Consider the following 16,106-nt stretch of genomic DNA (forward strand, 5'->3'; position numbering starts at 1 on the left):
AATAATGAATCACACTAGGAAAATTGAAGATATGACCCAGTCAAAGGAACAAACCAGCAGTTCAACTGACGTACAGGAGTTGAAACAATTAATTCTGAATATATAAACAGATATGGAAAACCTCATCAAAAACCAAATCAATGCATTAAGGGAGGATATAAAGAAGGCAAGGAATGAACAAAAAGAAGAAACTGAAAGTCTGAAAAAACAAATCACAGAAATTATGGGAATAAGACGCCCAGTAGAAGAGATGAAAAAAACAATGGAAACCTACAATATCAGATTTCAAGAGGCAGAAGATAGGATTACTGCACTGGAGGACAGAACATCTGAAATCTGACAAGCAGAAGAAAATATAGGGAAAAGAGTGGAAAAATATGAGCAGAGACTCAGGGAGTTGAATGACAACGTGAAGCACATGAATATATGTGTTGTAGGTGTCCCAGAAGGAGAAGAGATGGGAAAAGGAGGAGAAAAGCTAATGGAAGAAATTATCACTGAAAATTTCCCAACTCTTATGAAAGACTTAAAATTAAAGATCCAAGAAGTGCAGCACACCCCAAAGAGAATACAGCAAAATAGACATACTCCAAGACATTTCCTAATCAGAATGTCAGTGTCAAAGAGAAGGAGAGAGTCTTGAAAGCAGCAAGAGAAAAGCAATACATCATATAGAAGGGAAGCCCAATAAGACTATGTGTAGATTTCTCAGCAGAAACCATGGAGGTGAGAAGACAGTGAGATGATATATTTAAATTACTAAAAGAGAAAAACTGCCAACCAAGAATACTATATCCAGCAAAATTGTCCTTCAAAATTGAGGGAGAAATGAAAACATTTTCAGACAAAAATATCACTAGAGAATTTGTGACCAAGAGACTGGCTCTACAAGAGATACTAAAAGTAGCACTAGAGGCAGATGTGAAAAGACAGGAGAGAGAGGTGTGGAGAAGAATGTAGAAATGAAGACTATGAGTAAAGATAAAAACAAGAAAAATTAGATATGACCTATAAAGTCCAAAAGGCAAAATGGTAGAAGAAAGTACTACTCATACAGTAATAACACTAAATGTTAATGGATTAAACTCTCCAATCAAAAGATATAGACTAGCAGAATAGATTTAAAAACAGGACCCATCTATATGCTATATACAGGAAACACATCTTAGACCCAAGGATAAACACAGGTTGAAAGTGAAGGGTTGGGAAAAGAGATTTCATGCAAATAACACTCAGAAAAGTGCAGGAGTAGTATATTAATATTCAAAAAATTAGATTTCAAATGTAAAACAGTTAAAAGAGACAAAGAAGGACGCTATGTATTAACAAAAGGAAAAATTCAACAAGAAGACATAGCAATCATAAATATTTATGCACCGAGCCAGAATGCTCCAAAATACAAGAGGCAAACACTGAAAGGAGAAATAGACACATCTATCATAATAGTTGGAGACTTCAATTCCCCACTCTGATCAATGGACAAAACATCTGGACAGAGGATCAATAAAGAAACAGAGAATTTGAATAATACAATAAATGAGTTAGATTTAACAGACATTTATAGAACATTACACCCCACAACAGCAGGATCCACCTTTTTCTCACGTATAGACCACATACTGGGTCACAAAGCAAGTCTCAATAAATATAAAAATATTGAAATCATACAACACAGTTTCTCAGATCATAAAGAAATGAAGTCAGAAATCAATAATAGACAGAGTGCCAGAAAATTCACAAATATATGGAGGCACAACAACACACTCTTAAACAACCAGTGGGTCAAGGAAGAAATTACAAGAGAAATCAGTAAACATCTCGAGGCAAATGAAAATGAAAACACAACATATCAAAATTTATGGGATGCAGCAAAGGCAGTGCTAAGAGGGAAAATTATTGCCCTAAATACCTATATCAAAAAAGAAGAAAGGGGAAAAAATCAAGGAACTAAGCATCTACTTGGAAGACCTAGAGAAAGAACAGCAAACTAATCCCAAAGCAAGTAAAAGGAAAGAAATAATGAAGATTAGAACAGAAATAAGTGAAATTGAGAACATGAAAACAATTGAGAAAATCCACAAAACCAGAAGTTGGTTCTACGAGAAAATCGATAAGATTGATGGACCCTTAGTGAGGTTGACAAAAAGAAGAAGACAGAGGATGAAAATAAATCAAATCAGAAATAGAAGAGGAGACATAACCACTGACCCCACAGAAATAAAGGAAGTAATGAGAGGATATTATGAACAACTTTACACTAATAAATTCGACAATGTAGATGAAATGGACAACTTTCTACAAAGGCATGAACAACAAACACTGACTCCAAAAGAAACAGACAACCTCAACAAACCAATGACAAGTAAAGAATTTGAATCAGTCATTAAGAAGCTCCCCCCAAAAAAGTCCAGGACCAGATGGCTTCACATGTGAATTCTACCAAACATTCAAGAAAGAATTAGTACCAATCCTACCCAAACTCTTCAAAAAATTGAAGAGGAGGGAAAGCTGCCTAACTCATTTTATGAAGCAAACTTCACCCTCATACCAAAGCCAGCAAAAATATTACAAAAAAAGAAAACTACAAACCAATCTCTCTTATTAATATAAATGCAAAAATTCTCAACAAAATTCTAGCAAATCGAATCTAGCAGCACATTAAAAGAATTATACACCATGACCAAGTAGGATTCATCCCAGGTATGCAAGGATGGTTCAACATAAGAAATCAATTAATGTAATACACCATATCAACAAATCAAAGCAGAATACCACATGATTATCTCGATTGATGCAGAAAAGGCACTTGACAAAATTCAACATCCTTTCCTGTTGAAAACACTTCAAAGGATAGGAACAGAAGGCAACTTCCTCAAAATGATAAAGGGAATATATGCAAAACCCACAGCTAGCATCATCCTCAATGGGGAAAAACTGAAAACTTTCCATCTAAGATCAGGAACAAGACAAGGATGTCCATGATCACCATTTTTATTCAACATTGTGTTGGAAGTTCTAGCCAGAGCAATTAGACAAGAAAAAGGAATACAAGGCATGAAAAATGGAAAGAAAGAAGTAAAACTCTCACTGTTTGCAGATGATATGATTCTATATGCCAAAAATCCCAAAAAATCCACAGCAAAACTACTAGAGCTAATAAATGAGTACAGTAAAGTGGCAGGTTACAAGATCAACACTCAAAAATCTGTGGTGTTTCTATACGCTAGTAATGAACAATATGAGGAAAATCAAGGAAAAAATTCCATTTACAATTGCAACCAAAAGAATAAAATATTTAGGAATAAATTCAACTAAAGAGACAAAAGACCTATATAATAAAAACTACAAGAAATTGTTAAAAGAAATCACAGAAGACCTAAATAAATGGAAGGGCATACTATGTTCACGGATTGGAAGACTAAATATAATTAAGATGTCAATTCTACCTAAATTGATTTGCAGATTCAATGCAATACCAATTAAAATCCCAACAACTTACTTTTCAGAAATAGAAAAACCAATAGCCAAATTTATCTGGAAGGGCAGGGTGCCCCAAATAGCTAAAAGTATCCTGAGGAAAAAAAGTGAAGTTGAAGGTCTCACACTACCTGACTATTAGGCCTATTATGAAGCTACAGTGGTCAAAACAGTATGGTACAGGCATAAAGACAGATATACAGACCAATGGAATAGAATAGAGTGTTCAGATATAGACCCTTCCATCTATGGACAATTGATAAGGCAGCCAAGCCAACTCAACCTGGGACAGAACAATCTCTTCAATGAATGGTGCCTAGATAACTGGATATCCATATGCAAAAGAATGAAAGAGGAGCCATATCTCACACCCTATACAAAAATTAACTCAAAATGGATCAAAGACCTAAACATTAGATCTAAGACCATAAAACTGTTAGAAGAAAATGTAGGGAAATATCTTATAAATCTTATCATAAGAGGCAGTTTCTTAGACCTTACACCCAAAGCACAGGCACTGAAAAAATAAATAAATAAATGGGAACTCCTCAAAATTAAACAGTTTTGTGCATCAAAGAACTTCATCAAGAAAGTAACAAGACAGCCTACACAATGGGAGACAATATTTGGAAATGATATATCAGCTAAAGGTCTAGTATCCAGAATATATAGAGATTGTTCAACACAACAACAAAAAAACAGACAACCCAATCACAAAATGGGCAAAAAATTGAACAGACACTTCTCAGAGGAAATACAAATGGCCAAAGGCACATGGAAAGATGCTCAACTTCTCTGGCTATTAGGGAAATGCAAGTCAAAATCACAATGAGATATCATCTCACACCCACCAGAATGGCCATTAACAATAAAACAGAAAGTGACAAGTGCTGGAGAGGATGTGGAGAAAGAGGCACACTTATCCATTGTTGGTGGGAACGTCAAATGGTACAACTGCTGTGAAAGGCAGTTTGGATTTTCCTCAGGAAGCTAAACATAGAATTGCCATGTGACCTGGCAATACCATTGCTAGGTATCTACTTGGAGGACATGAGGGCAAGGACACAAGTGGACATTTGCACACCTATGCTTATAGCAGCATTATTTAAAATTGCAAAGAGATGGAAACATCCAAAATGTCCATCAACAATGAGTTGCTAAACAAGCTGTAGTATATACACATGATGGAATATTATGCAGTCTTAAAACAGAATAAAGCTATGAAGTATGTAACAACATGTTTGGACCTTTAGGACATTATGCTGAGTGAGAATAGCCAGAAACAAAAGGACATACATACAGAAACAAAAATACAGAAAAAAAATACTGTATTTTCTCACTGATATGAACTGACATTAGTGAATAAAATTGGAGAGTTTCACTGGTAACAGAGGCCATCAGAAGATAGAAATAGGGTAAGATATGGGGTAACTGGAGCTGAAGGGATACAGAGTGTGCAACAGGACTGATTGTAAAACCTCAGAAATGGATAGCACAATACTACCTAACTGCAGTACAATTATGTTAAAACAATGAATGAAGCTAAATATTAGAATGGAAGAGGGAAGAGGGCTGGAGGCAAAAATGAAATCAGAAAGAAAAATAGATGGTAAAGACTGAGATGGTATAATCTAGGGATGCCTAGAGAGCATAATGATAGTGACTAAATGTACAAATTTTAAAAATGTGTTTGCATGAGGAAGAACATAGGAATTTCATTACTGCAGTGTGTTGAAAACTGACAGTAATTAATATTTTAAAATTTTAACATATGTATGAGACTAAAGCAAAAAATGTTTATTTGGTACAAAATTTATATTTTGACTAGTGCATTTCCTAATTTAACTTATGTAGACAGCTTAATTAAACACCATAACTACATGGAAACTTGAGTAGGGCATGAGATTTTGCTGATTTGTCCAGATTGATGCCCTGATAAATCCCAGAGTGATTTGAACAGTGAATAAAAGAGTATTTGCAGTTTCCTTTGGAGAATGTGAGAAAGGGGGGAAAATTCAACTTCCCCAAGTTGAATTCTTGATATTCTCACAAGCAGTGCAAACAACCAAAGCAACAGGCTGAGCCCCAAATCTTGTGGTTTGTTCATATGAAACTTAACCCAACAAAGGATAGGTCAAGCCTACTTATAATTAGGCCTAAGAGTCACCCCCAAGAGAACCTCTTTTGTTGCTCAGATGTGGCCTCTCTGTCCAGCCAACACAGCAAGCAAACTCGTCGCCCTCCCATCTACATGGGACATGACTCCCAGAGGTGTGGACCTTCCTTGGCAACATGGGACAGAAATACTAGAATGAGCTGATACTCAGCATCAAGGGATTGAGAAAACTTCTTGACCAAAAGGGGGAGGAGCGAAATGAGACAAAATAGTGTCAATGGCTGAGAGATTCCAAACAGAGTTGAGAGGTTATCCTGGAGGTTATTCTTATGCATTAAATAGCTATCATCTTGGTAGTCAAGATGTAATGGAGAGGCTGGAGGGAACTGCCTGAAAATGTGGAGCTGTGTTCCAGTAGCTATGTTTCTTGAAGATGATTGTATAATGATATAGCTTTCACAATGTGACTGTGTGACTGTGAAAACCTTGTGTCTGATGCTCCTTTATCTACCTTATCAACAGATGAGTAAATACGGAATGGAATAAAGGTGAATAACAGGAGGAACAAATGTTAAAATAAACTTAGATTGAAATGCTAGTGATCAATGAAAGGGAGGGGTAAGGGGTATGGTATGTATGAATTTTTTACTGTTGTCTTTTCATTTCTTTTTCTGAATTGATGCAAATGTTCTAAGAAATGATCATGATGATGAGTATGTAACTTGTGAATTACTGATTATATATGTTGAATGAAATGATCAAAAGTTAAGAATGGGGCGGGCCACGGTGGCTCAGCAGGTAAGAATGCTTGTCTGCCAAGCCCGAGGACCCGGGTTCGATTACCGGTGCCTGCCCATGTAAAAAAATAAATAAATTTATTAAAAAAAAAAGTTAAGAATGTTTGCATTTGTTGTTATAGTTTTTTAAAAAATTAAAAATTAATTTAAAAAGATACAAGCTGACAGAATAGATCAAAAGACATAATTCATCGAGTGTCTGGGTGGTTCATTAGTAGAATGTTCTCCTTCCATGTGGGAGTCCGAGTTTGATTCCTGGACCATGCACCTTCCCCCCCAAAACAGACATAATTCATCTATATGCTGCTTACAATAGATGCATCTTAGACTCAAGGACACAGTTAGATTGAAAGTGAAAGGATGGAAAAATAGCTTCCATGCAAGCTTTAACCAAAAAAAAGCAGGAGTAGCTATATTAATTGCAGATGAAATAGACTTTAAATGTAAAGACATCATAAGAGATCTAAATTGATGCAAATGTACTAAGAAATGATGATCATACATCTATGTGATGATATTAAGAATTACTGATTGCATATGTAGAATGGAATGATTTATAAATGTTGTTAGTTAATTTTTTAATTAATAAAAAAAGGGGGGGAAGAGACAAAGAAGGATACTACATATCAAAAAAAGGGAAAATTCACCAGGAAGAAATAACAATCATAAATGTGTATGCTCCCAATCAAGGAGCTCCAAAGCACATGAGGCATACACTAGAAACTCTGAAGGAAGCTATAGACATATCAACAGTAATAGTGGGAGACTTCAATATACCACTTGCCTGTATAAATAGAACAACCACACAGAGGATCAACAAGGAAATAGAGAACCTAAACAGTAAGATAAATGAATTAGATCTAATAGACTTATATAGATCATTACATCCAAAAACACCAGGAAACCCATTCTTCTCTGGTGCACATGGAATGTTCTCCAGGATAAATCATATACTAGAATGTAAACTGAGTCTCTGTACATTTGATAAGATTGAAATTATCCAAAGCACTTTCTCTGATCACAATAGAATAAAGTTGGAAATTAATAATCACACCAAAAAACAGAGCTTTCACAAATATATGGAGATTAAACAACACACTCTTAAATAACCAGTGGGTTAAGGAAAAAAATTGCTAGAGAAATTGGTAAATATCTAGAGATGAATGATAATGAGAATACAATATATCAAAATTTATGGGATGTGGCAAAGGAAGTGCTGAGAGGAAAATTTATTGCCTGAAATGCCTACATAAAAAACAAGAAAAAAGAAAGAGCAAAACTTGAGGATTTAACTGCTCACCTGGAGACTTTAGAGAAGGAACAGAAAACTAACTGCAAAGCAAATAAAAGAAAAAAATAATAAAGAGTAAACCAGAAATAAACAGATTGGAGAACAATGAAATAATAGAAAGAATCAACAAAACTAAAAGTTGTTTCTTTGAGAAAATTAATAGAAATGATGGTCCCCTAGCTAGACTAACAAAGAAGAAAAGAGCAGACACAAATAATCAAAATCAGAAATGAAAAGGCATTCAACAAAATCCAGCATCCTTTCCTGATAAAAACACTTCAAAAGTTAGGTACCAAAGGAAACTTTCTCAATATCATAAAGGGCATATATGAAAAACTCATAGCCAGCATCATACTTAATGGTGAGAAACTGAAAGCATTCACCTTGAGATTGGGGATAAGACAAGGATGCCCACTGTCACCACTATTATTCAACATTGTATTATAAGTACTAGCTGGAGCAATTAGACAGGAGAAAGAAATAAAAGGCATCCAAATAAGAAAGGAGGAAGTAAAATTTTCATTATTTGTATATAACATGATCCTATACTTAGAAAACCCTGAGAAATCTACAGTAACACTAACTGAGTTAATAAACAAATTCAGCAAAGTGGCAGGATACAAGATTAATGTACAAAAATCAGTAACGTTTCCATACACAAACAATGATCTATCTATCTATCTCTTTTCAAACTGGCACACCAGGTCATAGGGTTACTCAATATTTCATTTTCTGAGGAATCACCAAACTGAATTCCACAGCAGCTAAACCATTATATTCACACCAACAGTGAATAAGTGTTCCAATTTCTCTGCACCCTCTCCAACATTTATAGTCTCCTGTTTGTTTAATAGCAGCCATTCTTATAGGTATGGGGTGATAACTCATTGTCACCTTAATTTACATTTCCCTTATAACCAATGAAAAGGAGCAGCTCTTCATGTGCTTTTTAGCCATCTGTATTTGCACTTCAGAAAAGGGCTTATTCATTTCCTCTGCCCACTTTATAATTGGATTGCTTGTTCTTTTGCTGTTGAGTTGTATAATTTCTTTATGTACAAAGGATATCAATCCTTTATCCGATATGGAGTTTCCAAATCTTTACTCCCATTGAGCTGGTTGCTGCTTCACCTTTTTAGCAAAGTCCTTTGAGGAACAGACGCTCCCATTAAGGAGCTTAAGGAGTTCCCATTTGTGCATTTTTTCTTTTGCAGCATGTGCTTTAGGTGTAAAGTTTAAGAAGCTACCTCTTATTACTAGATGTTGAAGATGCTTCCCTACATTGCTTTTCTAGAAGTTTTATGGTACTGGCTCTTACATTTAGGTCTTTGATCCATTTTTTTTATGATCATTCTGTTCTATAGATATAATCAGTAATTCACAATATCATCACACAGCTGCATATTCATCATCATGACCATTTCTTACAACATTTGCATCAATTCAGAAAAAGAAATAAAACAAAAACAGAAAAAAAATTATACATACCATATCCCTTACCCCCATTGATCACTAGCATTTCAAATAAATTTAACATCTGTTCCCCCTATTATTTATTTATTTATTTATTATTTTTATAGTGAGTTTATCGATGCTTAAAAGTTGGCAATATACTCAGTATTTTTTTCTAAATTTACTTATTTATTTTTATTAATTAAAAAAATTAACTAACACAACATTTAGAAATCATTCCATTCTACATATACAATCAATAATTCTTAATATCATCACATAGATGCATATTCATTATTTCTTAGTACATTTGCATCGATTTAGAAAAAGAAATAGAAAGACAGCAGAAAAAGAAATAAAATGATAATAGAGAAAAATATAAAAAATAAAAAATATATAAAAAATTGAAAAAAGTATACCTCAGATGCAGTTTCATTCACTGTTTTAACATAACTACATTACAATTAGGTAGTATTGTGCTGCCCATTTCTGAGTTTTTGTATCCAGTCTTTTTGCACAGTCTGTGTCCCTTCAGCTCCAATTACCCATTATCTTACCCTATTTCTATCTCCTGATGGTCTCTGCTACAATGACATATTCCAAGTTTATTCTCTAATGTCGGTTCACATCAGTGGGACCACAGAGTATTTGTCCTTTAGTTTTTGGCTAGTCTCACTCAGCATAATGTTCTCTAGGTCCATCCAGGTTATTACATGCTTCATAAGTTTATTCTGTCTTAAAGCTGCATAATATTCCATCGTATGTATATACCACAGTTTGTTTAGCCACTCGTCTGTTGATGGACATTTTGGCTGTTTCCATCTCTTGGCAATTGTAAATAATGCTGCTATAAACATTGGTGTGTAAATGTCCATTTTTGTCTTTGCCCTTAAGTCCTCTGAGTAGATACTGAGCAATGGTATTGCTGGGTTGTATGGCAATTCTATATTCACCTTTTTGAGGAACCGCCAAACTGCCTTCCACAGTGGTCGCACCATTTGACATTCCCACCAACAGTGGCTAAGTGTGCCTCTTTCTCCGCATCCTCTCCAGCACTTGTCATTTTCTGTTTTGTTGATAATCGCCATTCTGGTGGGTGTGAGATGATATCTCACTGTGGTGTTGATTTGCATTTCTCTAATGGCCAGGGACATTGAGCATCTCTTCATGTGCCTTTTGGCCATTTGTATTTCCTCTTCTGAGAGGTGTCTGTTCAAGTCTTTTTCCCATTTTGCAATTGGGTTGGCGGTCCTTTTGTTGTTGAGTTGAACAATCTCTTTATAAATTCTGGATACTAGAACTTTATCTGATATGTCATTTCCAAATATTGTCTCCCATTGTGTAGGCTGTCTTTCTACTTTCTTGATGAAGTTCTTTGATGCACAAAAGTGTTTAATTTTGAGGAGCTCCCATTTCTTTCTTTCTTTCTTCAGTGCTCTTGCTTTAGGTTTAAGGTCCATAAAACCGCCTCCAATTGTAAGATTCATAAGATATCTCCCTACATTTTCCTCTAACTGTTTTATGGTCTTAGACCTACTGTTTAGATCTTTGATCCATTTTGAGTTAACTTTTGTATAGGGTGTGAGATACGGATCCTCTTTCATTCTTTTGCATATGGATATCCAGTTCTCTAGGCACCATTTATTGAAGAGACTGTCCTGTTCCAGGTGAGCTGGCTTGACTGTCTTATCAAAGATCAAATGTCCATAGATGAGAGGGTCCATATCTGAGGACTCTATTTGATTCCATTGGTCGATATATCTGTCTTTATGCCAGTGCCATGCTGTTTTGACCACTGTGGCTTCATAATATGCCTTAAAGTCAGGCAGCATGAGACCTCCAGCTTCGTTTTTTCCCCTCAAGCAATTCGGGGCACCCTGCCCTTCCAGATAAATTTGCTTATTGGTTTTTCTATTTCTGAAAAATAAGTTGTTGGGATTTTGATTGGTATTGTGTTGAATCTGTAAATCAATTTAGGTAGAATTGACATTTTAACTATATTTAATCTTCCAATCCATGAGCACAATAGATGAAGTATGCCCTTCCATCTATTTAGGTCTTCTGTGATTTCTTTTAACAGTTTTTTGTAGTTTTCTTTGTATAGGTCTTTTGTCTCTTTAGTTAAATTTATTCCTAAGTATTTTATTCTTTTACTTGCAATTGTAAATGGAATTCATTTCTTGATTTCCCCCTCAGCTTGTTCGTTGCTAGTGTATAGAAACACTACCGATTTTTGAATGTTGATCTTGTAACCTGCTACTTTGCTGTACTCATTTATTAGCTCTAGTAGTTTTTCTGTGGATTTTTCTGGGTTTTCGATGTATAGTATCATATCATCTGCAAACAGTGATAGTTTTACTTCTTCCTTTCCAGTTTTGATGCCTTGTATTTCTTTTTCTTGCCTAATTGCTCTGGCTAGAACCTCCAACAAGATGTTGAATAATAGTGGTGATAATGGACATCCTTGTCTTGTTCCTGATCTTAGGGGGAAAGTTTTCAATTTTTCCCCATTGAGGATGATATCAGCTGTGGGTTTTTCATATATTCCCTCTATCATTTTAAGGAGGTTCCCTTGTATTCCTATCCTTTGAAGTGTTTTCAAGAGGAAAGGATGTTGAATCTTGTCAAATGCCTTCTCTGCATCAATTGAGATGATCATGTGATTTTTCTGCTTTGATTTGTTGATATGGTGTATTACATTAATTGAATTTCTTATGTTGAACCATCCTTGCATACCTGGGATGAATCCTACTTGGTCATGATGTATAATTCTTTTAATTTGTTGCTGGATTCGATTTGCTAGAATTTTATTGAGGATTTTTGCATCTATATTCATTAGAGAGATTGGTCTGTAGTTTTCTTTTTTTGTAATATCTTTGTCTGGTTTTGGTATGAGGGTGATGTTGGCTTCATAGAATGAATTAGGTAGCTTTCCCTCCACTTTGATTTTTCTGAAGAGTTTGAGCAGGGTTGGTACTAATTCTTTCTGAAATGTTTAGTAGAATTCATATGTGAAAGCTGTCTGGTCCTGGACTTTTCTTTTTGGGAAGCTTTTGAATGACTGATTCAATTTCTTTACTTGTGATTGGTTTGTTGAGGTCATCTATTTCTTCTTGAGTCAAAGTTGGTTGTTCATGTCTTTCTAGGAACTTGTCCATTTCATCTACATTGTTGTATTTATTAGCATAAAGTTATTCATAGCATCCTGTTATTACCTCCTTTATTTCTGTGAGGTCAGTGGTTATGTCTCCTCTTCCATTTCTGATCTTATTTATTTGCATCCTCTCTCTTCTTCTTTTTGTCAATGTTGCTAAGGGCCCATCAATCTTGTTGATTTTCTCATAGAACCAACTTCTGGTCTTATTGATTTTCTCTTTTGTTTTCATGTTCTCAATTTCATTTATTTCTGCACTAATCTTTGTTATTTCTTTCCTTTTGCTTGCTGTGGGGTTAGTTTGCTGATCTTTCTCCAGTGCTTCCAAGTGGACAGTTAATTCCCGAATTTTTGCCCTTTCTTCTTTTTTGATATAGGCATTTAGGGCAATAAATTTCCCTCTTAGCACTGCCTTTGCTGCATCCCATAGGTTTTGATATGTTGTGTTTTCATTTTCATTCGCCTCGAGATATTTACTAATTTCTCTTGTAATTTCTTCCTTGACCCACTGGTTGTTTAAGACTGTGTTGTTGAGCCTCCACGTATTTGTGAATTTTCTGGCACTCTGTCTATTATTGATTTCCAACTTCATTCCTTTATGATCTGAGAAAGTGTTGTGCATGATTTCAATCTTTTTAAATTTGTTGAGACTTGCTTTGTGACCCAGCATATGGTCTATCTTTGAGAATGATCCATGAGCACTTGAGAAAAAGGTGTATCCTGCTGTCATGGGGTGTAATGTTCTATAAATGTCTGTTAAGTCTAGCTCATTTATTGTACTATACAAATTCTTTGTTTCTTTATTGATCCTCTGTCTAGATGTTCTGTCCATTGATGAGAGTGGGGAATTGAAGTCTCCAACCATTATGGTAGATGTGTTTATTTCCCTTTTCAGTGATTGCAGTGTATTCCTCACGCATTTTGGGGCATTCTGATTCGGTGCATAAATATTTATGATTGTTATGTCTTCTTGTTTAATTGTTCCTTTTATTAGTAGATAGTATCCTTTTTTGTCTCTTTTAACTGTTTTACATTTGAAGTCTGATTTGTTGGATATTAGTAGAGCTACTCCTGCTCTTTTCTGGTTGTTATTTGCATGAAATATCTTTTCCCAACCTTTCACTTTCAACCTATGTTTATCTTTGGGTCTAAGATGTGTTTCCTGTAGACAGCATAGAGAAGGATCCTGTTTTTTAATCCATTCTGCCAGTCTATGTTTTTTGATTGGGGAATTCAGTCCATTAACATTTAGTGTTATTCCAGTTTGGGTAATACTTTCCTCTACCATTTTGCCTTTTGTATTATATATATCATATCTAATTTTCCTTCTTCCTACACTCTTCTCCACACCTCTCTCTTCTGTCTTTTTGTATCTGACTCTAGTGCTCCCTTTAGTAATTCTTGCAGAGCTGGTCTTTTGGTCACAAATTCTCTCAGTGACTTTTTGTCTGAAAATGTTTTAATTTCTCTCTGATTTTTGAAGGACAATTTTGCTGGATATAGAAGTCTTGGTTGGCAGTTTTTCTCTTTTAGTAATTTAAATATATCTTCCCACTGTCTTCTTGCCTCCATGGATTCCGCTGAGAAATCTACACATAGTCTTATTGGGTTTCCCTTGTATGTGATGGATTGTTTTTCTCTTGCTGCTTTCAAGATCCTCTCTTTCTCTTTGATCTCTGACATTCTAACTAGTAAGTGTCTTGGAAAATGCCTGTTTGCATCTATTCTCTTTGGGGTGTGCTGCACTTCTTGGATCTGTAATTTTAGGTCTTTCCTAAGAGTTGGGAAATTTTCAGTGATAATTTCTTCCATTAGTTTTTCTCCTCCTTTTCCCTTCTCTTCTCCTTCTGGGACACCCACAACACATATATTTGTGCGCTTCATATTATCATTCAATTCCCTGAGCCCCTGCTCAAATTTTTCCATTCTTTTCCCTATAGTTTCTGTGTCTTTTTGGATTTCAGATGTTCCATCCTCCAGTTCACTAATTCTAACCTCTGTCTCTTGAAATCTACAATTGTAGGTTTCCATTGTTTTTTTCATCTCTTCTACTGTATCTTTCATTCCCATAAGTTCTGTGATTTGTTTTTACAGACTTTTCATTTCTTCTTTTTGTTCATCCGTTGCCTTCTTCATGTCCTCCCTCAATTTATTGATTTGGTTTTTGAAGAGGTTTTCCATTTCTGTTCGTATATTCAGAATCAGTTGTCTCAGCTCTTGTATCTCATTTGAACTATTGATTTGTTCCTTTGACTGGGCCATATCTTCAATTTTCCTGGTGTGATTTGTTATTTTTTGCTGGCATCTGGATATTTAATCAGATTTCCCTGAGTGTGAGACCCAGCAGGTTGAAAGACTTTCCTGTGAAGTCTCTGGGCTCTGTTTTTTTTATCCTGCCCAGTATGTGGCGCTTGTCTGTCTGCGGGTCCCACCAGCAAAAGAAGTTGTGGCTCCTTTATTAATGCCACTATTGGTGTTTGGTTGGACCCAGTCCCTGCCACTGTCAGAGACTCCCTCCTCTCCCTCTGGGCCGCTGCCTGTGGGGGAGGGGCACCAGCCACCGGCCACCGCAGCTTGGGGAGCTCACTGATCTGAGATTCACTGCCGGACCGGGAAGCTCCCTGCGGGGGAGGGGCACCGGCCGCCGGCCGACGCGGCTTGGGGAGCTCGCTGATCCGAGATTCGCCGCCAGACTGGGAAGCCGCTTGTGGGGGAGGGGCACCGGCTGCCGGCCTCCGCGGCTTGGGGAACTCGTTGATCCTAGACTCGCCGCTGGACCGGGAAGCCACCTGTGGGGGAGGGGCACCGGCCACAGCGGCTTGGGGAGCTCGCTGATCCGAGATTCGCTGCTGGACCAGGAAGCCACCTGTGGGGGAGGGGCACCAGCCGCCGGCCACCATGGCTTGGGGAGCTCGCTGATCCAAGACTCGTAGCCGGTCCGGGAAGCCGCCCGTGAGAGAGGGTTGCCGGCCACCGGCCGCCACGGCTTGGGGAACTTGCCTCTCCAAGACTCTCAGCTGGTACAGGAAGGAGGGAGGAAGGCGTACCAGCCACCGGCCGCCAGCCGCCGTGGCCCGGGGAAGCATGCGCCACCCATGGAGCTCACTGCAGCGGAGTCTCGCAGCCGGTCCAGCCAGTCCAGACTCAGGTATGCTGTGTGTCTGGTCCCTGCCGTGGCCCTGGGAGCTGTTCTGCACTGTTTCTGGTCACCTAGTAGTTGCTCTGGAGGAGGAACTAAGACACGCGTACCTTACTAAGTTGCCATCTTCCTTTGATCCATTTTTAATTAATTTTTATATCAGGTATAAGGTTGGGGGTCCTCTTTCATTCTTTTGGCTATTGAAATCCTAATCTCATCTTGTGGGAGCAATGCTTTTTACTAATCCCTATCTAGCACTATAGGTCAGAAATTTGATTAAGTTATCTCCAAGGAGATTTGACTCAGTGAATTGTAGATACTAAACTTGGTTAGATAGAGACATGTCTCCACCCATTCTATGTGATTCTTGATTAGTTTACTAGAATCCTATAAAAGAAGAAACATTTTGGAGAAAGTTGGAGATTCAGAGAGAGCAAAGAACAACAGAGCCATGAGAAAGCCACAACAGAGAATGCTGCAGAACCACAAAGCAGAGTCCACCAGCCAGTGACTTTTTGAGATGAAGAAGGAAAATGCCTCCCAGGGAGTTGGAGAGGAAGTAGCAGATGATGCCATGTTCGCGATGTGCCCTTCCAGCTGAGAGAGAAACCCTGTGCCTTCTCACTTGAGAAAGAAACCCTGACTTCATTGGTCTTCTTGAATCAAGGATTCTACCTTTC

Source organism: Tamandua tetradactyla, chromosome 5, assembly GCF_023851605.1.
Source record: "Tamandua tetradactyla isolate mTamTet1 chromosome 5, mTamTet1.pri, whole genome shotgun sequence".
NCBI lineage: Eukaryota > Metazoa > Chordata > Mammalia > Pilosa > Myrmecophagidae > Tamandua > Tamandua tetradactyla.